General features: G+C 35.7%; 1 protein-coding gene across 1 annotated transcript in view; it reads right to left on the reverse strand.

Annotated features, from left to right (window-relative positions):
• MAGI2 (membrane associated guanylate kinase, WW and PDZ domain containing 2) overlaps nucleotides 1-27,725 on the reverse strand; it is a 1,340,884-nt gene that overhangs the window by 911,131 nt on the left and 402,028 nt on the right. The gene's annotated exons all lie outside the window — the stretch shown is intronic.

A 27,725-nucleotide genomic window follows, 5' to 3' on the forward strand; every position in this document is an offset into this window, starting at 1 on the left:
TAAATCTCTGGAGATGATGAAGATATTTCTATGTACCAAACAGAAGTCAAGACGGGAAAAACTGATCACTTCATTAGAGAAAAAAAAATTTGCAAAGTCAAAAATATCAAAATAGACATGTACAAAGGGAAAACTAGGAAAAACTCACGGCAAATATGACAATTGGTTAATGTCATTAACATATAAAAGCTATTAAAGGAGGAGAATGAGGTTTTAGAAGTTTTTCATTCATGGGAGAAGATATTACATAACCATCAAAAATTAAGTTTTTGAAAAACTATGATGTGAAATGAGTCACAATACAGTGTTATGGTAAAAAAAACAATCAAGAGTCACAATTAGTTCTGTAGTATGATACACACTCTATAGTATGTGCACAAATGATCTATACATTTCTCACAGATTTTTCCTGTCAAATTTTCTATTATCATCAGGGGGTGGGGAAAGGTATACTATAAGTGGACAAAAAGATAAAAAAAACAAATGACTGGAACTAATGACAGGGAGACTAGGTTGGAGGTAAAATGCGGTGAAGTCTAGACCAAGTTATTAGTACTAACGAACTGACTCTAAAACTTATTAGATCCAAGACTGGGATACTCAGATACCATTTAAAATTTCACTGACAGTTTGCCGTCTCTTCATGCCATGTACAGGCTTTATTAGCAATTAGGACACATAGTTCAGGCCAATTCAAGAGAAACTTGCCAAGTACCTACTATGTGCTCTGTATGTGCTGGAAGGGATATAATGATGAAGAGATGAATAGGATGTTGTCTCTGCCTTTACTGAGTTTACTCTGTAAACTCAGTATGCAATCATCCTGAGCTTACAAGAGAGGCTCCATGTCACCTTTGAGGAAAGGAAAAAAAAAATCAAAGCCAAAATTACCTCTATTACCCATGTGTCTAGGAGGTGGGAAGATTAATACACATAAAAATAACTAAAATATAAACTTGTTGTCAAAAGGTAAAAATTTCTGGAGATTAGAAGGGGAGAATCTATTGGTTGTGGTTCATTCATTCATGTATGCAGCAAGTATTTATTAAGTTCTTGATAAATACTGGTTATTTTAGGTACAGACATCAGGAAATAGTTCTTTGCAGGAGGTGTCATTTGATATTAGTAATGAAATAAGGGTAGAATCTTTCCAGAAAGAGATGGGGTAGATAGGACATTTTAATAGAACGGACCATGGTGAGCAGTTCCCTTGTAAGTAGCAAGGGCACATATAAGAAAGAGCAAATGATAAAGCTGTAAAGGCTTATTGGTCCCTTCTTGAGAAAGGATGTAAATGTGAGCCTCAGGCATTTGTTCTTAATTTGGTGAGCAATCAAGGAGTCTTTCAAGGTCAAGAAAGACATGTTTTTAAATAAAATGGATGTTTGCCACTCCCTGGGAAAGAATCTATTACCTCTGAAACTTTGTGCAATGGGGCTCTCTCATTGAGTTATTCGAGATACCGCGCTGAGTTTATAGTTACAATAATAAACAGTATCATGTTTCTTGCCTCTAATAGCAGCTCAAAACAGTTCCTCAGGATTCACTGCAGCCACAGCATAAAGCAAAGTGACACAATCACTAGTGGATGGGACATGACAACAACAGGCACAGCATGCTCACAGGCATCTCATAGGGATGAGAATGTATAGTTCATCAAAACACCACGTTGTCCGCCTGCCGATGCAGGGGACACGGGTTCGTGCCCCGGTCCGGGAGGATCCCACATGCCGCGGAGCGGCTGGGCCCGTGAGCCATGGCCCCTGAGCCTGCGCGTCCTGTGCTCCGCAACGGGAGAGGCGACAACAGTGAGAGGCCCGCGTACCGCAAAAAGAAAAACAACAACCAAAAAAACACAAAAAACACCACGTTGCCTGGAAGGCCAAGAGGGAGAGCCATAGATGGTAACCACATGCAATCATCCTGAGCTTACAAGAGAGGCTCCATGTCATCTTTGAGGAAAGGAAAAAAAAAAAAATTAAAGCCAAAATTACCTCTGTTACCCATGTGTGCCATGCCAAAGCACATTTGTACAAGTTTCTGTGCCTATATTCACATTTTCAAACATGAAACATTGCATCATAGTGATAATTAGAATAACAATAACATATATTGCTTTACAGATAACAAACACTTTACATACACCTTTCTCCTGATTTCAAGAGTTCAGAGTTTATGGTAATTTCCATAGAATTTAGAATGCCAGGGATTAATTTAAAGGCTTTGGTAGGCTTACATGGGCACTAAAATAATAATGTCTTTGAGGGTTAAAAAGTGCACAGTTGTATGTACTTTTAAAATTTACCTATGTTTACCTGTGAGACAAAAAATTTTTGAGAGATTAAAGAAGCTTCAGCAGAAATCAGAGTTCAGAGACTCAGCGATTAATTTTCTATATTTTATTTTAGGCCACATTTGCTTTAATATGGTAGGGGAGAGCTGATATCATAGCTGAGGAAACTTGGCAGCTACTTTTTTGATAGGGTTCATCAAAAATGAATCAAGCGCCTAGCTTTGGGCTTCTGAATTAATAATGACTCGAAGGAGATAAAGAGCAGCAGCAACAACATATTTGTAAAACCAAGACTTCAAAATGAGTCAGAACAGCTCATTTAGATAAGTCATGAACCTAACTGGCTAAATTAAAGCAAGACCATGATTCCTGACACAGCTGGGCTCAAGACAAGCTGTGGCACAACAAGGTAGCCACATGAAGAGGAAGATGCAGAGGTTAGAAGTATGCCAGAGAACATATAACAAGAGAGGCAGGTTACCAGGAAATCAGCCATATGCCTTAACTGTAAGTTAGCCATATTTCTTTGAGACCATTAATAGGCTTTTTTTGGAAGTAGATGAAAAAGCTGTTTTCTCCAGTTTTAAGAAATGATTCTTCATACTCACATAGAACTTTAGAGCGAGGAAGAAGATTAGATATTATGTAGCAGGTATGAAAATTAATAAACAGAAACCTCATTTAAAATGGAGTTGGGAGGCTGGAATGGGGAGCTCCCACACCTCCACTTGATATTAACTGCAGACCTAACAGGAAGAGACATACCTTTGCATTTCCAAAAGAAAGAAGTTACTACTTCACAACTCAGCAGTAGAAAGGAAGAATTTCTCCTTGCCAGGACACAGCCCAGCCAATAAAAAGAGAGCTGCACTTCAGAACTCCTAGTTTCCTCCAATGGACTCTTTGTTTGTAACAGCCCCTGCCAATCCCCCTTTCTCCTCTATAAAAGAATATTCCTCTCTTTTGCCCTCTAAACTTGCCCGTGGCTCACCATAGATTGCATGTCCTGAACTGCAATTCTTTGCTGTTCCTGAATAAGCCCATTTTGCTGGTAAAATAATTGGCTGTTTTATTACTGGTTTGGCCAAAAAGCTCGTTTGGGTTTTTCCATAAGATGTTATGGAAAAACCTGAACGAAATTTTTGCCGCAATATTTTAGGTCAACACAAGGCAACCCTTTCACTTTGCAATGAAACTGATACACAGAGATTGAGTCTTGCTCGGGCTTTATAGCTGGCTATAGAAGCAGTTTAGCTAAGACACAAATTCTAATCTCCTGAGATAAAAGCTACATAGTTTGGCTGACCCTCCTCATTTCTCTCCGGTATCATTTCCATAGCTTTTTTGACCTCCCAGGTTTCCTCCAGTCCATGCAGTTTACCACTGACAGGTTCATCTACCATGTCAAACACTGCTATAAAACCTCCAGTAGCTCCTGCCTTCTCACAACCTAACAAGGTCCTCTGTAATTGGAGCTCATCCCATGAAAGATAATTTCTAACCTTTTATAATACTATTTTCCCAGTGAAAAATCTCCCCTACAGCTTTACTGTTTTTTACAGTTTCCTGAGCCTGTTTCATCCATCACATACACACACACTTCTCATTACTTATGCTCCTTCACTGTTAATAAACGTGCTTATCACACCCTCCGTTTTTGTATAGACAAATATCCATCTTTAAATATATAAATCAAGCTTCATCTTAACATAAAGCTCTTCCCAATCACATAATCCCTCTCACTTTTCCACTCTATCCTTCAAACCATACTTGCCTATTAAGCTTCCAATTGCATAATTTTGGACAAGTAATGTGAAAATTGTGAAAACTAAAATAGAATTTGAAGTCATGTTGGTGCACATCAATATACCATATGTTAGCAGAAAGGAAAAATGTCATATATTTTCAGTTTTCAGAGTCCAGTATATTAGCTAAAACTTCCTCCAATATAGCTTAATCCCAATAATAGAAGACTCCAGATTCTGTGGGCCAAGTAATAAGATGATATACTAAATCTTGCTTGACTTATATTTGGTATTATTCTTTTTATTGGTTATGAGGTTTGACTCTCCCTATTTATTATTTTTAAGCTTGAATAGAATGTTTATTCCCACTATTCCCTGTTGTTGGTAAACCTTCAAGAAAAAAAAAAATCCTAAGAAAAAATCAGGTGAAATACCTACAATCCATGATTAGGTGAAAAAGTCAGAGTACGTCTAATAGTTCTTGCATTCCTTTACTATAATATTTGTGACCACTTAACTATAGCTGGAATACATTCATAATCTGCCTGAAAATACAGCTGCTTTCTTCAAATTTAACATTTCCAAAAATTCTGTCATTTCAGGATTACTGATTATTAAGGATATAAGGAAATATTATAATAATAATAATATAACAAAGGAAAGTGTCTCATAAAATTTCTGGGTAAATCTTCATCATTCCAGGAATTTCAACACGGGTAAAATTTTTAAATAAAAGCAGTAATACATAGGATAAGATGTAACATGCTACATATGGTTCTAGTCAAAACTGGAAACTAACTTTTCCTTTTTTCTTCGTATGAAATGACAGAAAATATAACTAAAATATTTAGAGATTAGTCTAGGTAAATAGAATATATATTTAGATTAAAATATATTTGGTCTAATTCATCTTTGGCAATATAAATGTGTACCCAGACTGAAAACTCATGAAAGAAGGGGCTACGTCTCACTTGTCTTCCATTTTATTGCAGCGGACAGAGCAGAATCAAGGGCATAGTAAGTGCAAAATAAGCATTTATTGGATCCCTGAATGAACGAACATATGAATATATACGTCTTGTTATCAGTTATTATGCTATTACCTCAATATTAGCAGACCTAGCTAAAATATAGGAAACTAGTCTTGGTTTGCCAATATATAGGTAAGTGATCATGGGCACACTATTTAACCTCTCTGAGGCTTAGTTTACTAATTTGTAAAATGAGGGAAAGCTCTGTGCTGCTTACTTCAAAGGGTGGTGTTAAGGACTGAATAAGAGTATTATGCAAAAGTATGTTGCAAACTGTAAAGTACTAAAAAAAAGTAAGGCATTATTTTAACAGCATGGGGTGTTTGCAAAAAATATTAAATTCATACTTGAGTTGTTGACCTGATTTATTTTTTTTTAATTGGCAAGTAGAAAAAAATAGAACATATAATGGGAGGCTTTTGCAAAAGCTTTATTCTTGAGATTTTCATATGCGGTTATACTTTCACAACTGTCAGAGCAGATCATGTAGAAATTTAAAGATGCAGAATATTTATTTAAGAGAACATAGTCTAAGGGTGTGATGCTAATTTTGATTAATTTTCTGCCTTTATAAATGGTTTGCCAAAGTAGGAGGACCATTATACAGCTTTGTGTGCTAGCCATTGCCCATTATTATACTTTCTGGTAACTGATTTGCAAAGTGTGCTTTTAACGTTTTGTTTAAAAATTCATTTTAAGAAGATTAGGAATGGAGAACATTTCTTGGAACAGCTACTGGCAATGTTCAGTGGGAAAAAAAAAACTATCCAATTTTCCTTTGCATACTATAAAAGAATGATTTATTGCTAGCAGCATTTTGTTGCCTTGGTGGAGATAACCTCTTTTTACATTTCAAACTATATGGGAGATGCTTCTATTCTATTCTCCCATTTAAAAATAAAACAAAAAGCTCATGTTTGGAGAAAGAACATTATCAAGGCCAGCTCCATGCATTCCAAATACTTACTGATTACTATGTGTTAGGCACTATGCAAGGCACTAGAAAGGTGTTTTGTTTTGTTTTTTCTATTATTTTTACTAATACAAGTAATTTTACTCTATTTTCACTGTCAGTTTGTGAAAACAACTATGATGTTCCCCAGAGGAAGTTTCATATCTTCTTTGTATCTTCAGAGCTTGGCTCACAGTAGGTATGGCACATAGTAAGTACTCAAGTGCTTAGTAAATGAACAGATGGAGAATAAATAGCACTAGCCTGGAAACCAGAGCCTTAACGTAAACATTATTATAAATCTACCTTCATCTCCGCTTTGCATGCTCACTGTCTGCCTTACTTCACTTTCTCACCCACGAATTTACTACTGCAGTAACTTTTAAAATGATCCCCCTCCTCTCCACTTCATCCTCCATAATGGTACCAGAATCTAAAACATAAATCTGATCATTTCTCTCGCCTAGCAGCATTTCTCAATCTTCCCCCCAAGTATTTCAAATGATAGATTAAGATATACATAATCCCTCAAAGGTCAGGTTTCAGAGGGTTTCCTCTAAGTGGCCAGTCTAATCTATATCCAATGAACTAATATTTCATTGAAATCCACTTTTTAAAAAAATATATGTGTTTTCTGCAGTATTCTCCATGACATACTTAACTCATTTTAATTTCAAAATTTTCTTTTGCTTCAAATCATCAAATAAAAGTGACACGTTGCAAAAATGCACCATGTGTATCCTGTCAATTTTTTATACCCTGGTTCATATCTTTGTTCCTCCCACCTGACAGCACCCAGGGGTACAACTACATCAGTATGAGAAAGCCCAAGGAAGAGTCAGTTCTTTAAGAAATATACACGGCCCTTCACAATGAAAATCCCGGAAAAATTTTTGGCCTTCCTTTTTGTAACTTCTCATCCTCAACTTTCACCGCTGCTTTGCCAAAACATTTGTGATCCTCAGAACATGCTGTGTTTCTTACAAACTTCTGCACCTTTGAAAACATTGTTTCTTTCACACAGAAGATCTGCTCCTTGGCCCATCTAATGAACTTTTTTTTTTCTCCCCAACTAATAAATTCTTGATCCTCAAAATTCCAGGTTAAAATTTAACCCATCTTTACAACGGTCCTCACTTCACCCAGAATAGCCCAGAAGATAGTCCTGCTTCATGTTCCTGCAGTGTTAACCTTCCCAAAGTATCTTTTTTAATTGTGTCCTTTTCCTGCTAAAATTATTCAATGGCTCTCCATTCCTCCCTGAATAAAACCTAGATCTCTTAGCCTGGCATTTATATTTCTAAAATCTGGCTCCAAACTACCCTTCCAAATTTATCTCCTTCTTGAATATAGTATGCCCTTTAGTTCTGAAATACTAAAGGGTGTAAAAAATACCTGGGGAGCTTGTTAAAAGTTCAGATTCCTGGTCCTACATCCCCAGAGTTTCTGAAACAAAAGTTTTAGGGTAGGGTCACTGACTTTGCATTTTGTGTACATTCTCCAAGTGACTTTGATGCAGGTGTTTAGCATATCACACACACCATGAGCAACACTGTTATATTTCGTTAAAACTAAATAGTTTTCCCTGGTAAGCACAGCTTTTCTTTTTTTATAAATTTATTTTATTTATTTATTTTTGGCTGCATTGGGTCTTCCTTGCTGCGCGGGGGCTTTCTCTAGCTGTGGTGAGCGGGGGCTACTCTTTTTTTTTTTTTTTTTTTTTTTTTTGCTGTACGCGGGCCTCTCACTGCTGTGGCCTCTCCCGTTGCGGAGCACAGGCTCCGGACGCGCAGGCTCATCCCGGACCGGGGCACGAATCCGTGTCCCCTGCATCGGCAGGCGGACTCTCAACCACTGCGCCACCAGGGAAGCCCTGAGGGCTACTCCTCATTGCAGTACGCAGGCTTCTCATTGCATTGGCTACTCTTGTTGCAGAGCATGGGCTCTAGGCTCACGGGCTTCACTAGTTGTGGCACGCGGGCTTAGCAGTTGTAGCTCGCAGGCCCTAGAGCACAGGCTCAGTAGTTGTGGCACACGGGCTTAGTTGCTCTGCAGCATGTGGGATCTTCCCGGACCAGGGTTCGAACCCGTGTTCCCTGCATTGTCAGGCGGATTCTTAACCACTGCACCACCAGGGAAGCCCCAAGCACAGCTGTTCTTGCTGACTCTTTGGATGTGTCTCTGTTGCCCTCACACCACCGATTGTTTTCATTTATTCGCTCATTCAAACAAAGCCTACTTGTAAATGTGCTGCAAATAACTGCCCCTTTCAGTTTTAAAAAAAAGTCCTCATTTTCTTTTCGCAAACATTTGCTCAGGTAGTTGAAGCAAATATTTCATACCTGGTGATACTCACTCATTATTTAGTTATGGTTTGTATGTAACCATAAAGAAAAGACTCCAGAAATTCCTTTTGGCAAATCCTTCAGCTACCTAGGAAATTCATCTGCTTCCCACATGCAGGCCTTCGGATGGGTCTGAAAGCTAATATTATTTTAATGCAAAGTTGCCTTATACAGTTTGTAAGTCTGATATTTTAAAATTCTACTTTATTATCAACTGTGTATAGTAAGAGGTCATGCAAAGAGTTCAACAGTGTACACAGGTGTGAGTAGCAAGTCTCTTAACTCTTCTGCAATAGTCCATTACAAAGTCTGGCAAAATTTTTTCAGAATGCCTATGGATTAGACATACTAAAGAAAAGTATTTGTTCAAAATGATTAATCAGCAAAGCACTGTCAGCAGAAAAGCCATCTGTGAGCCTGGATGCTCATTTCTGCCTTGGTAATTTCTCCAGTTTGAAGAACATCTGGAGTAGGATGACAGTTATCATCTGAAACATTCTCCTCTCTAATACCAAACACTCCTAACATGGTTCCTGAACTTCTTTTCTAAACTAAAACATCCTCACCTGCTGCAAACCTGAGCTTTCATAAAAACCAGTTTTCTTCCTGATATCCTCATTTGGCATCTGCTGTCCCTCTAAATGTGCATGTGGTGAATGTGCACCAACAACCCAAGAGAGTAGTACAAACTTAGCCACCAAGATGATAGCCTTCTTTGACTTCCTCTCTATTTCAAGACATAAATCAAGTATCAATCCAAAATGAGTAGTTTTTGCAATAATAATGGAAATAAAATTTCTGTCTCTGGTATTGTATGTATATATAAAATAGAGCTATTTTAGAGTAAATAAAAATAAAATAAATGGGGAAATAACTTATAAAAACATTACATTTTCCTTCCAAATTCTTTATTTAGTAATATTTAAATTATAACCCCAGCAGTTTAAGTTGTGAATTCTTAGGTCAATCTTAAAGTACATGAAGAGAAAAAAACTCAGTCTTTCCAACAGCACCTATTTTCTTTGCTTAGTATCATTAATGGTGTAAGATATTGATTCTGTTTTAGAAATAACAGTTCTATAGACAGTTTCCTAGGGTCGAGATTACTGTTCATTTTAATTTTCTTTAAAGCTGATTTTGCAATCAGTGTTCCCTATACAAAAATGATGTTCCAAGAACCAAATGATATTGGACTATTTCCTCTTTTTTTTTTTCTTTAAAATGTTTAATATCCTTTGACCCCAGGAATTTATCCTAAGGCAAATATATTTTTTTTAATTTTAGAATTTTATTTATTTTTTTATACAGCAGGTTTGTATTAGTTATCCATTTTATACGTATTAGTGTATATATATCAATCCCAATCTCCCAATTCATCATTGGAAATTGGACTATTTCTAACTTGCCACATTTTTTATCTTCCTCCTTAAACACAACCATGAAGTATGTAAGTGAAAAAGTGAAAAAGAGGAATGATGACAAATATTTGAGAATGATTTTTACTCTTGAGGGGCTATACTACACTGAAAATTTCCATTTGAAAATGTTAGTAGATACTTCCTTCCTTTAGTCAATGCATCGTTAGAATACTATGCCGCTTTCCCTTGACATACAGAGTTTTTACACTGAATTTACATTTCTGTTCAAGGTCCTCCTTTGTATCCTATCACAGACAGGGAACCCAAGATAAGATGCCTCGTCACGTAACATTCACTCTTTCCCCGAGTTTCCAGACACTGTAACCTCAGGACAGTACTGCCAACCTCTTTCCAGCACTGAGTGCCTCTCCATTTGGCACCTTTCTGTATATATATATATATATATATATATATATATATATTTTTTTTTTTTTTTTTTTTGGTAGAAGATAAGAATATCAGATAATATTCCTGTCTGTGAAACTATTATGAACTTCAAAGGAGTTCCACTGGAAAAATGGTCATAGGTAAGGAGGTCAGGCCACGGTGAAATAAAACAAGGTAAGTCATATACTAACTGAGCCTAATGGCTTGTACTAAAGAACACTCATTAGTCTCCTGATGCCAAATGTCCAGCCAGATGTTGCTGTTCCTGGTCTGATAGTGTGATCGCTTTATAATGCCCCCTCCCCCAATTTATCCTGGTCTTACACTTAATGTTCATTTCTAAAGCTCTGGCAAAATGCCTATAAAGTAATATTGCCCTGCAGAGCATTTTAAACACATAATTCCCTGAAAAATGTTATTGAGGTATTCCACTGTAAATTAATAGATTAGAGAGCAATGTAGTTGTGATGATTCTTTTTTAAAAATGAAGTAACTTTTAAGGTATAAAATGATTTTATTCTCACAGATTATACTTACACTTCAGTACTGAACATAACTTGAATCAATATAAAAAGGAGAGCTGGTTATTATAGACATGCCTTTTAAGAACTTTACACAATACAGTCTACTATATATGGCCAAGGTAGTAGTGGTGATATGAGATATTTCATTTTAAACAAATATTGTTAATAGGCAAGTGAGTCTCTGAAAAGAAATCCTGTAGTGTAGATACACAATAGGCTGTATTTGAAAGGAAAATGAACTGAGCTCATTTTATCTCACTATCATGCAACCTTCTAGATAGAGACCACTCCATAAGTAAGAACATTTCATAATGAAGTGTATTTAGTTTAATAATTTATAAATAGTCCAAGAGTGTTCTTGCTTCACTTCAAATTATATTAGTAAAAAAATTCTTATAATGCGGTATACATAAATGTAATGTTACAACCTACAGTCACTCACACAAACCCTGAGCTTTGTAAGTTATTTACATATTAAATAATGCCACATATTATAAAAATAATAATTAATGAAGGCAAATTGTCTTAAATAGGAAAAAATAAAATTTCCTTCTATTATGAAAAACACCTATATTTCATCATTCAAAGTATCCCAACTACGTGGGTGGTATAGACCTTGATACTGGCCCAAATTACTGTTTTTCTTTTCTGTTTTATTTTGTTGATTCTATAATAATAATAATAACTATTATTTTTTGCGGTACGCGGGCCTCTCACTGTTGTGGCCTCTCCCATTGTGGACCACAGGCTCCAGATGCGCAGGCTCAGCGGCCATGGCTCGCGGGTCCAGCCGCTCCACGGCATGTGGGATCTTCCCGGCCCGGGGCACGAACCCGTGTCCCCTGCATCGGCAGGCGGACTCTCAACCACTGCGCCACCAGGGAAGCCCTCAATAATTATTTTTTGAGGTCTTCAAAATAATTTTTGCTGAATTGCATTCACTCCATTTGCTTAAATTATAAAAGCAATGTATACTCGCTCTAGAATATTTGGAAACTACTTTCCTATTACCTAGAGATACTCCCTTATTTTTTCAATATTTATTGACTGCCTACTACGTGCAGGGAATTCTGCTAAATTCTGTGGATTAAAGAAAAAAAATCAATAAATATTGAAAAAATAAGGGAGTATCTCTAGGTAATAGGAAAGTAGTTTCCAAATATTCTAGAGCGAGTATACATTGCTTTTATAATTTAAGCAAATGGAGTGAATGCAATTCAGCAAAAATTATTTTGAAGACCTCAAAAAATAATTATTGAGCCAAGAAAAAAAAAGAAGAAAGAAAAACAGTAATTTGGGCCTAGAGACTGTCATACGGAGTGAAGTAAGTCAGAAAGAGGAAAACAAATATCGTATGTTAATACATATATGTGAATCTAGAAAAATGGTACAGATGATCTTATTTGCAAAACAGAAATAGAGACACAGACGTAGAGAACAAACATATGCACACCAAGGGGGTAAAAGGGTGGGGGGATGAATTGGGAGATTGGAATTGACATATATACACTATTGATCCTATGTATAAAATAGATAACTAATGAGAACCTACTGTATAGCTCAGGGAACTCTACTCAGTGCTCTGTGGTGACCTAAATGGGAAGGAAATCCAAAAAAGGGGGATGTGTGTATACGTATAGCTGATTCACTTTGCTGTACAGCGGAAACTAACACAACATTGTAAAGCAACTATACTCCAATAAAAATTAATTAGAAAAAAGGTAAAAGAAGAATGATTCCTACAGTAAGAACCGTATAGTCCTAGTGGGTGAAATGGGACAGTTGATGAGGACGTTAAAAATCTGTGAAGCAAAGGCTATAATTAGGGGTAGGTACAGGAGGGGCAATGACCTCATCCTTGAGCTCAAAGAAGAGTTCCTAGAGAAAGTAACACTACTGTTTAATATGAGGATTATTAGCTTTTCTCCAAGTCTTCTCCCATAGGTATATATGTTGAAACAATACATTCATATAATTGTATTTTTACCATACTTGTATTATATTGTTAGTATTTGTGGGTTTTATTCAAACAAATCTCCTTTTTTCCCCAATTTTCCCTCTGGAATGTGTTTCCTATCATTGCTCCTTGATTCGCTAAAGGATATTAGAATATCTGCATATCTCATACTACTGATTCTAAATAAAAGACCTATTTTGGGGGAGTATCAGAGTTGGAAAGGCAAATTGTATCTGGAGAACAATGCTATGCAAACAAATTCACCAGAATCCTTTTCATAGTATCTTTATTTCTATTTTCTAAGTCAGAAGAAAGTGCCCGTTTCTTTGATTCGATAACTACTATTTATTACACTTAAGGCAGTAGCTAAAAAGTGATTTAAGGCACTCCTTTAAGAATGAAACAAACAATAAAATGCTATCAATGACAAAGACACAGGGATAAAATGAAAAAATGAGCTGGAATGGTTTTGCCAGCTGGGTGTTTTCTGCTTCTTTTACTAATGGCCCAAATGAACCACTTTGCTGACTATTATTAAGGTGGAGAAATTAGGGACCTTAAATTTTTTAAAACAGCATATTTTACCCCACAAATATTTTCTAAAATATTTTAGGTTTGGATTGAGCTTCTTAATCTGTGATTTAATTTGTCTCAAATACAGATATATTTCTAATATGGAAGTCATAATAACTCAAGCTGATAAACGTAGCTAAATTTAAGTACACACATAAAATGATGTCTATAATAACCTCATCCCCTTAAAATAATAAGAGTTTAGACTTCCCAAACAATAACAGGTCAAGAACTATTTGAAATGCTTTTCATAAACTCACTTAAACCTCATAAAGAATGTAAACAGTAATTTCAATTATTATCCCCTTTTTACAGAAGAGAGAACTAAAGCATAGAGAGCTTAAATAATTTACTCAAGATCACACAGCCAGTAAATGGCAAAGTCAGGATTCAAACACACTCAGCCTGGCTCCAGAGCCGACTGGCACTCCCATCAACTATGTCAGTACCTCTACATGTATGTATCTTGCTCTTTATTTTCAAATATGACTCTACTGCCGATGTTCCCTCTTCATCTCTGTGTGCGACTGAGAAGTTACCCTATCAGCAAAAGTCTTATCCATACTACATGCAAAAATTAGTACTTTAGCTTAAGCTTTAACTTGTGTGTCATTGATTAAGACAATGCCTCTAAGACCCCTGTTCTTTTTAGTACCTTTTCTCCAACTAAGCCACCCAATTAAATCTGTTGCCATGCTTACCTGGCAGCGGAACACGGGCTGCTGCTGTTTCACCAGCAGTTCACAGTGATGTTCTCGCCTTTGAAGCCCTGCTCTGCTTTGCGCTTCCTTTGCCCTTCCTACTCAAAGCACCTCATTCAGCAGCATTTGAGGGTCCTATTATCAGCTACTCTTTCCCTCTATCTATGCCAGAAAAAAGTGTAGAAGCAAGCAGCCATGCCTCAGTCATGGTGGAGTACTTGAATTGTGGAACCAGTCTTCTAAATTGAGTTAGATGATTCAGGCCTTCAGTTTGTAGGGGAAATTTGTGCTCTATTGATGCTGCAGCCTCCTTTCAAGACTCCTCAGATGTATGTTTCAGTTCTTGCTAAGGTTCTCAAACTCAGGGACCCACATCTTGGTGTCCAATTGTAAAGTGTGTCATGAGTAATTTCTTGCAAATTATAAGGCAATAAAAATTGTGACTAATTTGCTTTTAGATATTATAACAGATTTTAATAGTATGATGATCATTTTTTAAAGTAGGAAATTAAATGTATGGAGTAATTACAGCCAGCTGATCAGGAAGTATGTGATCACGTGCATCTAACCATGGGAATGTACTGCTCATGTGCGTCAGAGAGTAGAAGAGGTGAAGTGCTTCTTCATTCATTGGTCAATAAATGGGGTCAGGCCAGTTGCAGCAGTGATGTACCAGAGCTGGTCTCCCTGCAATTGGGTTGCTTGGGAGTCTAGCTCAAAGCTTATGATACATTCCATTGGAGTCTACATCTATGCATGATGTAGAGTTAATGATCATCATTAAAAAAATAGCTCTGAAAATAGTATTTACAAAAATGTTTGCTTTCCAATATTTAACGATGACAAAATTTCTATTTTGTCCTGGAAAGTCCTTTGTCATATGCTGAATGCCTCTAACAGACTGCGGAGTACATATGAGCTTCATGCTAATCAATAAACCTACTCTGGCTCTGTAACTCAGCCCAGAGTTTTCTGGTAAGACCTCTTCAATATGTCCATGCAGAACTTCCTGGAATCTTTCTTTGAATCTTATAATAATCTTTTAAATTGATAGAATTACTTTTGTATTCTTCATACATCCATAATTCTGGCTGCATAAAATATGTTGAAAGATAAGTGACCTTTCAGGAAACCCACTTTCACTCCATTGGTCATGAAGAATGAGTCCATTACAGCACACAACACCTTTGGTTATAGAATAGGGGCTTCTGGATCATGATACTTTAAAATGGTATCCTTCAGGCATGAGGGATTGCAGTGAGCTGCTAAACTTATACCATCATTTTTCTTTAGAAGACAAAAGAAATTTTTAAAAGTTTGATGATAAATTAAAAAAATTCTCACAGAAATGTAAAATGCTTCACTGTAATTTTTCCTTCCTCTGAAATGATAATAGCTTTAATGGACCATTATCATCCAAGGCAAAGCGAATGAGACTCTACCTGTGAATGAGTGTTTAGGGCTTAGGTACACTAATACATGACATATAATAAATACATCACTGAAGCACCATATCATAACATCACTTTCATGATGACAACTGTCTGAGATATAAATATTTACTTACAGAATCACTGACGTAAGTGTCATTACCCCGTCAGGAGCACCTGATATTATGTCTCTGTGTGGTCAATGACTACTTAATCTCTGAACTCACTTTGACTTTTCAGGCCTGGATTACTGACCCTATAAATTGTTATGGCTATTTCTGAATTGTTCTAGTGTGCTGTATAAAATTGATTTTTGATTTAATCATGTATAATGGGCATCAGAAAATAGAGATATGAGCCATTCCAAGGTACTAGAGTTATGGAGTAATTGCTGTGTAATTTCAGTAACTACCTGACATAAATATACACGTGATTAATTATTTTAACCCAGTGTGGCTAATTTCAAAATATAACATAGCCCATATAGAAAATATATATGGTATCATGTAAAACCAATATTTCCTGATGTGATAAACACAGGGAAATACCTAAGAATAAGAATGGTAAGTAGGTATTGACACCACTTCCACCTCTGATCTTTTGATACTAACATCCTAAAGCACCATGTTGTAATTCAGAAGGTAGGTACTCACTCAAAGGAGGCAGAGAAATGATGTATTCGAAAGGTTTCACACAGGTGCAGCAAAGGTGGGGGAGAGATAGCAGCACACACACATTTACTAATTTATACTGGAAGCTATTTGTAAAAAAGTCACATATTACTTGTTTACTATCTGTTCATTAAATATATAGGACATAATTTGGTAGAGCTAAGTGTTCATTCATGAGAAACAATGACGTCATTTTACATTGTTGTAGACTCAGGATGGGAATCGAAGAAAGCCAGAACTGTATTTACCTCTCCCCAAATCTGTTCCTAGATTACAGTAATCATAAACATTTTCTACTCATTAAAGAATGAATGCTACTAGATGGCCAACAGGCACACGAAAAGATGCTCAACGTTGCTAATCATCAGGGAAATGAAAATCAAAATCCCAATGAGATATCACCTCATACCGGTCAGAATGATTATCATCAAAAAGAACACAAATAACAAATGTTGGTGAGGATGTAGAGAAAAGGAAACCCTTGTACACTGTTGGTGGGAATGTAAATTGGTACAGCCACTGTGGAAAACAGTATGGAGCTTTCTCAAAAAACTAAAAATAGAACTACTATGTGACCCAGCAGTTCCACTTCTGGGCATATATCCAAAAACATACCAAAAACACTAATTCTAAAACATACATGCCCCCAATGTTCACAGCAGCATTATTTAAATTGCCAAGACATGGAAGCAACCTAAGTGACCATCAACCAGATGAATGGATAAAGAAGATGGGACATATATACATATATATATATATGTATATATATATATATACACACACACACACAAACACACATACACACACACACACACACACACACACAATGGAATACTACTCAGCCATAAACAAAAATGAAATTTTGCCATTTGCAGCAACATGGATAGATACGGAGGGCATTATCCTAAGTGAAATAAGTCAGACAGAGAAAGACAAATACTGTATTTTAGCATTTATATGTGGGATCTAAAAAATACAACAAACTAGTGAATAAAACAAAAAACAAGCAGGCTCACAGATATAGAGAACAAATTAATGGTTACCAGGAGAGAGGGAAGTGGGGGCAAAATAGGGGTAGGGGGAAAAACAGGTTATTACTGGATTATTTGAAATCATGTGTGTGAAAATGTGAAGATTGTAAAGCAGAGGTCCCCAGCCCCTGTTAGGAACAGGGCCGCACAGCAGAAGGTGAGCAGGCGGTGAGCAAGCAAAGCATCATCTGTGTTTACATCCACTGCCCATCTCTCACATTACTGCCTGAGCTCCGCCTCCTGTCAGATCAGTGGGGGCATTAGATTCTCACAGGAGTGTGGACCCTACTGCGAATTGTGCATGCGAGGGATCTAGGTTGGTGCTCTTTTTTTTGAAATTATTTTATACAGCAGGTTCTCATTAGTTATCTATTTTATACATATTAGTGTATACATGTCAATCCCAATCTCCCAATTGGGAGCACTCTCATAAGGTGCTCCTTATGAGAATCTAATGCCTGGTGATCTGAGGTGGAGCTGAGGCAGTGATGCTAGCGCTGGGGAGCGGCTGCAAATACAGATCATCATTGGCAGAGAGGTTTGACTTCACAGAGACCATAATAAATCAACTGCTTGCAGACTCATATCAAAACCCTATCAGTGAGCAGCAAGCGAAAACAAGCTCAGGGCTCCCACTGATTCTGCATTATGGTGAGTTGTATAATTATTTCATTATATATAGCACAATGTAATAATAATAGAAATAAAGTGCACAATAAACGTAATGCACTTGAATCATCCTGAAACCATACCCCACCCCCGGTCTGTGGAAAAACTGTCTGCCATGAAACTGGTCCCTGGTGCCAAAAAGGTTGGGGACTGCTATGATAAAGGACTATAGAATTTAAAGAATCTTTCATTCAATTAAAAAAAAAGAATGAATGCTACTAGATTATTTCTCTAGTGGTCATGGGACATAATATTTACAAGAATCACGTCCAGGAAAATGTAAAACAGAAATAAAACACTGTTAATACTGGAGATGAAGCTTGAGTTTTGCTAGATCCTATGCTAAGTACTTTATTTAAATGTTGCCTTCACAAAATCCTATCAAAATCCCTGCATAATAAGTATTATTATCACTATTTCACATATGAGAGGGTCAGCTTACGTGAGGCAAAGTAACTTGCACAATGTTGCAGAGTTAGTAAGTGTGTTGGAGCTAGAATTTGAACTCAGGTCCACCCAACTCTGAAGTTTGTGTACTTTCCATTTTGTTCTAATTGGATAAGGAATCTAAATACTTTAGGGATATTTAATCCCCACTAACCTATAATTTAAACTAAAACCTTGATTTTACTTTGAATAGTGAAGACCTGGAATGACTCAATGAGACATGTATGCTTTTCAAAGCTCTCCAAAGTAAAAACTCCAGGATAGGGGACTGCAACAAAATACAAGTTCTGATTCCCCGTGCCCTTCCCTTGTCCCTTTTTCCTAAGTGTTGCAGCTCCTCTGACGAACCCTTGGTATTTATTTCAGGACTTAGCCCTTGGGACTTGTTTAATTTAATGAAAACTTCAGAAAAAGTACTTTTCTGCACTTATTTTTGTGTATTTCTTAGGGAACTTTACACTCTAAAGGAGAGGTAGGGCTTAGCTTCAGGCAACTTCGATTAAGTAGCTCAGATGATGCCACCAATAACCTGGTTTCTCTCATTCTCTGCTACATGTTGGAAATGTCATCCTCAGGCTCCCTATGCCTGCCAGATGTAGTCCTTCTAGGTTCTCCTCTCACTGATCTAAGGCTCACATTCTCACACCACACCTTCTAAGGGAAGGAAATTATCTCTTCTGGTAGAAGGAAGGGTCAATGTTTTTCTATCCCCCGGCCCCCCCCCAAATACTTCTTATGTGTCACTGACTCTGATTGGATTATATGCCCTAATCCAGTCACTGTAACTCCACAGTTGACTAGTAACCAGTGACATCTGGACAATCCAGTGACAGAGAGGAAAATTTTAATTTCAATACCTAAGAAGTTTACATGGACAGTTTGCCATTCTAACACACCAACAGTTTGCCATTCTAATTGATCCTCATTAAAACTGACTCCCATGTCATAATGTCAGCTGAATTTTTTCAGCTTGCAAATGCAATAAGAATAAGTGGCTCCTAAGCCTTTTAAAACCATATCTTCCTAGCTTAACGTTTAGAGCTAAGCTTTCTCCCAACTGGTAGACTCAATTCTGTTTTCTAAATACTTCCATTAAAAAACAAAACAAAACAAAACAGGGCTTCCCTGGTGGCGCAGTGGTTGAGAGTCCGCCTGCCGATGCAGGGGACATGGGTTCGTGCCCCGGTCTGGGAAGATCCCACATGCCGCGGAGCGGCTGGGCCCGTGAGCCATGGCCGCTGAGCCTGCGCATCTGGAGCCTGTGCTCCGCAAACGGGAGAGGCCACAACCGTGAGAGGCCCACATACCACAAAAACAAAAACAAACAAACAAAAAAACCAAAAAAAACTCTCATCCCACTCCTAGTTTTCTATCTTGAAACAAACCTTCAAAGTAATCAAAACTCCTTTTTTTAAAAAATGATAGGGGGTTATTATGAAGAAATCAAGTATAAAAAAATAGCAGCAAACGACTGTCAGAGGTCCAGATATGAGTCATTTTTGTCATGCTTGGTTAAAACCCTGCCTCAAATGGAAAGAGTTTCGTATTTTTTACTTAAGTTATGTCATATGACTTTTGTTTTGTTTTACTTAGATATAGTTGCAAGGAGCAGATAATCACAGAGAGATTCCATTACCATGTCTACCATCTGCTCACTCATGAATAATTTAAACCAGGCCAACTATGTAAGACCTATTTTTTTCACTCTCTAGCTCTCTTTTTTTCCCACATAGGTACATGCTGTGTTGTAATGCTCTGCAAAATGTAATTTATTTTCCAAAATAAACTCAACTGAAATTGGCAAAATTGTAAAAACAAACAAACAAAAATTCTATGAATGTAATAGTTTCTTTCATCTAATAGTTTCCAGGTAATTTACTGGCATTAATTAATAAAAACTGATCAGGGAAGCAATGGTCATTATTCAACTCATTTAACTAATTGGCAAAGATATATAGCTTGAAAACTGACACCCTGCAGAGAAAATAAATATAAATGAGGAACTACAGATACATGATTTTTATTCTAATTATCATATTAAACTCTCTCTATGTATTGTCATGATCCTCAAATGCTAATTATGAATGTAATGAAAAACAGAAAAAAATTTACTTGTACAAGATCCATATGGGGGAAAAATGTTTTAAGCCTTCCAGTTCCCTAGAAATCTTTAATTCCTTTAATTATCAATTACTTATAAACTTTAAGTATATTTCTGCATGGAATGTGTCCTTCACCTGCTCACTTTAACTTTGGAATTTTACTATCATCTAACTCAGGGGCAGTACAGTATGAGCTATGGGTTGTCTACCTATTTTTCTAAATAAAGTTTTGTTGAAACACAGCCATGTTCATTCACTTACATCGACTGTAGCTGCTTTCTCACTGCACCATCAGAATTGAGTAGTTGTGACAGAAACCATGGGGCCCACAAACCTAAAATACTTACTATCATGCTCATTAAGAAAAGCTGGTAGACCCATGACCTAATTTTCCTCAAACTTTTCACTTAAGATACAGAAAGAATTTGCTTTGAAAAATACTTTCATTATAAACCTTTCTGACATTTCAATTTGAAAAAAATTGTCTTGCCTTAGGGCACACAGCCTTCTGTCTTAATGTGCTAAAATAAATATCCCCAAAAGATCTTGATAAAAACAATTAGTATCTTAAGGTAAAACAATATTTAGCACCATTTTTTACAGCGATTTAAAAAAAATTAGCTGACCATCAGAAGGTTCCAAATGCTAACAATGCTAACTGGGAAAGCTAGACTTGGCACTGACATGGAGGTGAATGGATCAAAAGGAGAACCTGGCACAAGAAGCAACAAACTAGAACCAGATCTCCATACTTGAGCCAAAATTGCTTTACTCCTTTCAGACAAACAATTTAAAATAACCCCCGAAAAATCTGGCTTAATGCAAGACACTCTATATTTCATTTATCCCCCCATGTTTATCCCCCATGTTTTTTTTTTTTTTTTTTTGAAAAGCATGCACTAGCTTATAAAGAAATAGATGTATACATGAAAGAGCAAAGGTTTAGAATTTAGGAGACCTAGTTTCTGGTCCTGAATCTGTCCCTAGTGTTTAAATTATCAGGGCTGTTCAGGTTTTTTTCTTCTTCTTTTTTTTTTTTTAAATAAAACGTGATTTTTCTAAGTCAGCTTTTTTGGCTTTTGTTTGTTGCACTGTGTTCCACAGAGGTCGTTACGTGTTCCACAACTCAAGTTATGAGTATGTGGAGAGGTGGTGAGGAGAGGTGATCAAGCCTCCAAAGTCTCAATTTTGTTTGTTTTGTAACTACTGGTATTCCATATAATGTTTTATTGGAGGGTTGGGGGAGTCTATTTCTAGAAAATGAAAGTTTGAAAATCATTGGCTATGTAATTTCAAAGTCTCTTATAATCTTAAAATTTTGACTTAGTTCAAATGCCTCAAAGGAGGTAGTAAAATTATCTCTATTTAACAAAAATATCCATAAACCACTCAAAAATAAATTATAAAATTAAAGGAGCTCATAGCTAATTTTATACATCATCTGGTCTAGATTTCCTAATTTGCTTCCAGTACATCTAGACTCTTTGTTTCTTTTAATTAATGTTTTATACTATAATTTAAAATATATATTGTCTGTTCCTATTTTGGGAAACAGAAAAAAGATTTAAACATAAACCCCATCATGTTAACAATAAGGTTTGAATTTTGGAGATCTTTTCTTGTATATTTTCATAAGCATTTTAAACATAAATCATACAGCACATATAATTTTACGTCATGTTTTTTAAAACTTAATTAATTAATTAATTTTTGGGCTGCACCGCACTGCTTGTGGGATCTTAGTACCCTGACCCTAGTCCTAACCACTGGACCACCAGGGAATTCCCAAAACTTATTTATCATTTTCACTTCTTTTATTACTATTCCATCTCATAACCATGATTTTAATGGTTGTGTTTTATTTTATAAATTTGCTCTCTCATGGTTGAGTGTTTTGCTAAACTAATTAAGTTGTTTCCTCTTTTGTGGTGCAATGAAAATTTTTATATAAATAGCTTTGTTAATAGTTAACATTATTTACTTTGAGTTAGTTTTTCAGTAATGGAAGCATTGAGTCCAAGAGGATGAATATGCGGCCAAACTGCTTCCTATAGATGATGTAATGATATACGACATGTGAAAATTTCCCTTCTGACTCTTAATAGCTTCTTGATCACTTTTCGTGTCAAGAGGCTCAGGGTAAAAAGTACAATAGGAAGATGCAAAAGTAGCAGTTATAGTTTAGAAGCAAAAGTAAAACTAGTTTCCTTAGAAGTTATGATTACTTTACTTTTCATTCTATAACAAAGGATCTTTATCACTGACTTTTTTTAAACATTCTCTTTGTGCACTAGAATTTCATTCATCCTCTCAAATCTTCAGCCTATTCTTTGATTCTAGGGCAACAACTTGTTTCTGTTAATCAAGAAGAAGAATCAGATAGATTGGGATACCCTGTATGATTTAGAATAATTAAGAAAATAGACTAGTGGTAAAAAAAAAAATCAGTTAAGCTGCTACTTTTCTATAGCAATTGTTTAGGTCCCTTTGAAATTAATATGCTATCTAATATATTATTTTGTGTATATATTTTCTGTTAATTTACTTAAATAAATTTGTATAAAATAAGTACTTTCTATTAATGTAAATAAACTTAGCATTATTAAATTATATGTAGTATATATAAATAACATAACATAATATACACTATAATTAATTGAATATCATTAAACCACATGGAGTTATGCCTACATGGCACTAAGACAATGCATTAATTCATTGAAAAAATTAAGCTAAAAAGGTAGAAAATTTTTTTCAAATTTCAGAATGATTCAATGACTATATGAAGATTGTTGGAGCACATTTCTTGGTGTCAATTATGTTTTCTTTGCTAGTCTTAGATGGAAAAGGGAGAAATAATGATAGAATGTAGAAGAGAAGAAGATGGGCTATTTTAAGTGAGGGTATAATCAGTATATCTCAGTCTATCTATATATTTCTAGGCTATATATTAGCCTAGAGATTTTCATTTTTACTTACCTGCTCCTCTAGGAAATCAGATTATTTTATCTACAAACTCAGCATTTCATCTTTTTTTTTTTTTTCAATTCACCAGAATATCAGAAACCATCCCTTTTAGAGTAGTTGAAGACATCTTTTTAACTGTGACTGGTCAGGATCAACTCCCAGGTATCCAGTATTGCTACACACGTAGGATATTAGTTTTCTGTTGTGGTCCAACCTGGCTATTGCCATAAAAGCAGCTCTGAGTTTCTAAAATAACTCTTTTCTGAATGTTCTTTTGGTGTATTTACCTGGAGATCATTGCTTCCAGGTCATGACACTTGAATTCAGCTGGGTTATTGTGGAACCAAAGAATAATTTTTAGATACAATCTCATCCCTCACCCTTGTTTTATGGATGAAGAAACTAAGGTCTAGAGAACTAAAATGACTTGCCCAATCTCCTATAAAAAGTATGCGGGATTACAGGGCCCAAGTTCCCTCCACAGAGAAAAATCCACAAAGTAGTTTCCCCAGATGCTGGTGAAATCCCTTGACCTCCTTTCAGCATATGTCCAACACATTGACCTAGGTTTACCTGAACCTGTCTACATAGGACTTAGTAGAGATTGCAGTAATTATGACAATAGAAATGTAAGACTTTTTCGTATTTATCTGATCTTCATAGCATATCACTGTTGAGCTATTACTTGATACATATAGCTTTCTAGAAGCTGTACTGCTGTATTATTTTAAACAACTATGTTAAATTCCAAAAGAAGGCATTTTATCCATTATCTATGAGATCCTTTGCATAAAATCAAGAACTCCAAGGCCAATTTATTTTCTTTCTGCTTACTTCACAATACCCTTCTCATTAAGTTTTTCCTCCTCTCTCTATCTTTTAGTTATTATGATGTAATTGATTGAGATATTTGTAGTTTATATCGTTTGTGACTTTTAAGAAACAAGGGTACAAAAAGTTTCATGAGGACATACTATTAATTATCTTTTTTTCAAATTCAGCTTCTACAATATTTAGTCCTTATCTCTAGTTCAGTGATTTCTCTAGTTCTTCTTTTCTCTATGTAATTTAAATAGTTGTTGGGGTACAGCAAATTCAAGTTTTGGTTTTTGGAACTTTCCAGAATGTTCCTTTGTGGAACCATTCAGGGTTGTTTGAATTTGTGGATGCAGAACCCATGGATATGGAGGGACAACTGTATATACACTAATGAAAAGGACTACTTAACTAACTTTTATTCTCTGGTGGGTCTGTGTCTAATAAATCAAAAAGTGGCAGTTTGATTACAATAAGTAATCTAGACAAACCAGGTCTATCTTGCTAAAAGGATTTCTCAGATAAGAAATCCATACATTAAAGCCCCTTCAAGACCCTTTTTTTATCTTGCAGCTAATGAATTGCTCTGTGTTTACAGGGAGGTGTGGTTGAGATCAAAAGGTCTCAGGCTAAACAGAAAGGAGTGACCAACCTACACACTTGCTCTTAACCCTTTCCTTCCTATTGTTTCTTTCCAAAGTAGAGGTAAATCTTCAAACAACTGGGAATAAAAACATATTCATCTACGCAATGAATATTAGCGTCTAATAAATGCCATGCAAAAAAGGGAAAGTAATTCAAGTACTAAAATACACATATTCCCTGGTAGGTGTAGTAATACCTCCTCACAAGTATTACAAAGTAGGAAAATATGCATTCATTTGAATGTCTTTTTAGAATAGGATTGCCAAATAAAACACAGAACATCCAGTTAAATTTGAATTTCAGATAAACAACGAATTTCATTATTTGGTCTTGTATTTTATCAGCAACCCTAACTGGAAATCTTGTATTTTTATTTGCTAAGTTTGGCAGCCCTACTTTAGGGTCTTACATTGTAGGAAGTACAGCTCAATGATAAGTGTCAGCTGAAGCCAAACTGTTTGGACTGACTTTGCTAATTACTATGTGACTTTGGGCAATGATTTACTCTCCCTGGGCCTCAGCTCCTTACCTGTAAAATGAGAGCTTTTATGAGAATAAATGAGAAAATATATGGAGGTACTTAGAATATACAGCATGAGCTGAGTAAAGATACTGAGGAAAAAGGACTACATGGAAAATAATCTGGTTTGTGAGCACCTTAACTTTTCTATTTCTACTTATAAATAGAAAATTTCTACTTCAGTAAGGCTACTCGGATTTTTATACATGTATATCATAAAGTAGAAATATATTCATTGTACATTTTCAGAACCATATAAATATTAAGCACCACTTTTTTGAGTTCTGCAAACGTTTGCCTTGCCTATGTCACCTAAAAAATAAGAGATAAAGGGCCACAACTCTCATAACCAAGCCTACCCATGATCTGCTTATATTTAATCGAATATTTTAACATTAACATGATAGTTAAAAATCTATACTTCTAAATAGCATACGATCTTTAGTCTGTAAGCAGGAATGTAAAAAAGAGCAATCAAGGTTAATCAGCAAAACATATCTGATCACTGACAAAAACTGCACGAATTCCTATTACCTACTAAAATATACTTCTTAAACAAACAAACAAACAAACAAAAAAACCTCTTTTCAGGAAAGTTTTTCTTCTCTACCATAGAAAAATTAGTGAAATTCTTGTCTAACATTCTCTTAAATATGCTTAATGATAATATTATAAGAGTTTAGTTTAGTTGTTTATTAAATATCAATATAATTTTAGAAAAAAATTATGGCACTTCACGGTATATTCTAATTGTAAGAATGAAATACTAGATTTTGTTTTCCACAGCATAAATGACCTCCTACTTTACTCTTCTTACCAACTGCAATAATGCTCTGAATTTCTGAGGATTTCAGTGATTGAAGAATTAGATTTCATAGTAATTACTCTCTTAATAGAACAATGGATAAATAGACTAAATATACATTAGATAATATATATAATCCAAGCAATATTTAGTCATTTGAAATGTACAGATAATTGTAATTGACTACATCTACAGATTTTCTTATGCAAAACATGTAAATATCTGCCTTCTAGTGCTTTTTGCCAACAGTGGTATTGTATGTCTACAGCAATCAATGGGGTTATCTTTTCTAATAAGTTAAATTCACAAAATCTCTCTCTCTTCAATGCTTTGATGTTTGCCGGAGTAGACGCATATGCTTAATTTGGGAGATATTTAATGCTAAAGTCAACTGAAGTAAAGAACAGGTGATTCTGTGCTCGTATGTGTGTAAGTGTATGTGTGCGCGTGCACATGCGTATGTGTGAGGTTTTCCTTTTAAATAAATATGGCCTATACTGAACATTTTCTCCAAAGTTTCAGGCATAAAATCTGATATACTGAAATGGTCACTGTTCTCTTTATAATTCTAATTAAACATGGGGTTGCCAGATGTTCTGACTGTCGTTAAGTCCTCCCTAGGATACAATATTCTCTGAAGTGTTTTGATTCTTTGGCAGTGTTAAAACATAATTTGTGCAGAAGCACATATCCTACTCCATTTTCAATTTTACAATTAGATTTTTCATGGTTCTACTTTCTATTTTCAGAGAGGCAGTATACAATTTTGTATGTCCTTCCAGTTGTAATCATTGTTTTACTGAAACATTTCTTTTGCCTTTATTGGGTGTTGTTCCTTCTGTATTGACAACTTGTATATCTATTTTTGTTGAAACCAAATGATGAACAAATACCACCGAAGGGCCTCTTTACAAGGTCATTAGGTAGACTGATGGAAAGCTGACTGATGGGTAGCATTTCCAGTCCTCTGTGCAAGAAGCCCAAACTTACATCTTAAGTTGCAATTATAGATTTTCTATGATGGATCCTAGAGAACTTGCTGTTAGAAAATTTTTTATTGGTTGTTCCATTTAACATAAAATCTACAATGGGAGTAAATTTTCTCAACTGGATAAACTTTTCTTCCTCCTTTTTTTTTTTCTTTTTCAATTGTCTTTCTTTTCTCTCTGCCTGCAAATGAGGCCTTTGGAGAAAATTCCAGAAATAATGGCATAACAAGAGGGATACTCAAGCTCCTGAATAATGAAACACATATCTTTGTGATTTCCCTGCTGTATGCTTGTAGCTTGATATCACAGGTTACAAGGCATTTCTCAGTTTCATCCCATTACAATAGTCACCTCTGCCCACTCCTCATTTCTGTGAATCAGCTCTTTTTCTTTCTCTACTTTTAAATATCTAAGCAAGTAGTGTGCATTCAAAGCCTGTTGCTGCATTTGGCTTGCAGTAATGACACTGCCAATGTAGCTAGGGAATGCAATGGCATCAAGTCCTAAACAAGATCCTCCCTTTCAATTTGGGAAGCACCCTGCCATTCTCAAAGAATATAATTCATTGACCTGTCCCATACTACTAGGTTCGCATCTACATCTTTCTAAACTTAATATGAATTTTCCATGTGTTTTTGAAAATCTTCCCCTTAATTCATTACAGTTTTTCATTCTAAGGACAAGTGAGAATGTACTTTGTTGTATGC

The sequence above is a fragment of the Monodon monoceros genome, unplaced genomic scaffold (genome assembly GCF_005190385.1).
Source record: "Monodon monoceros isolate NGI ecotype Baffin Bay Population unplaced genomic scaffold, NGI_Narwhal_1 Super_Scaffold_2, whole genome shotgun sequence".
Classification (NCBI taxonomy): domain Eukaryota; kingdom Metazoa; phylum Chordata; class Mammalia; order Artiodactyla; family Monodontidae; genus Monodon; species Monodon monoceros.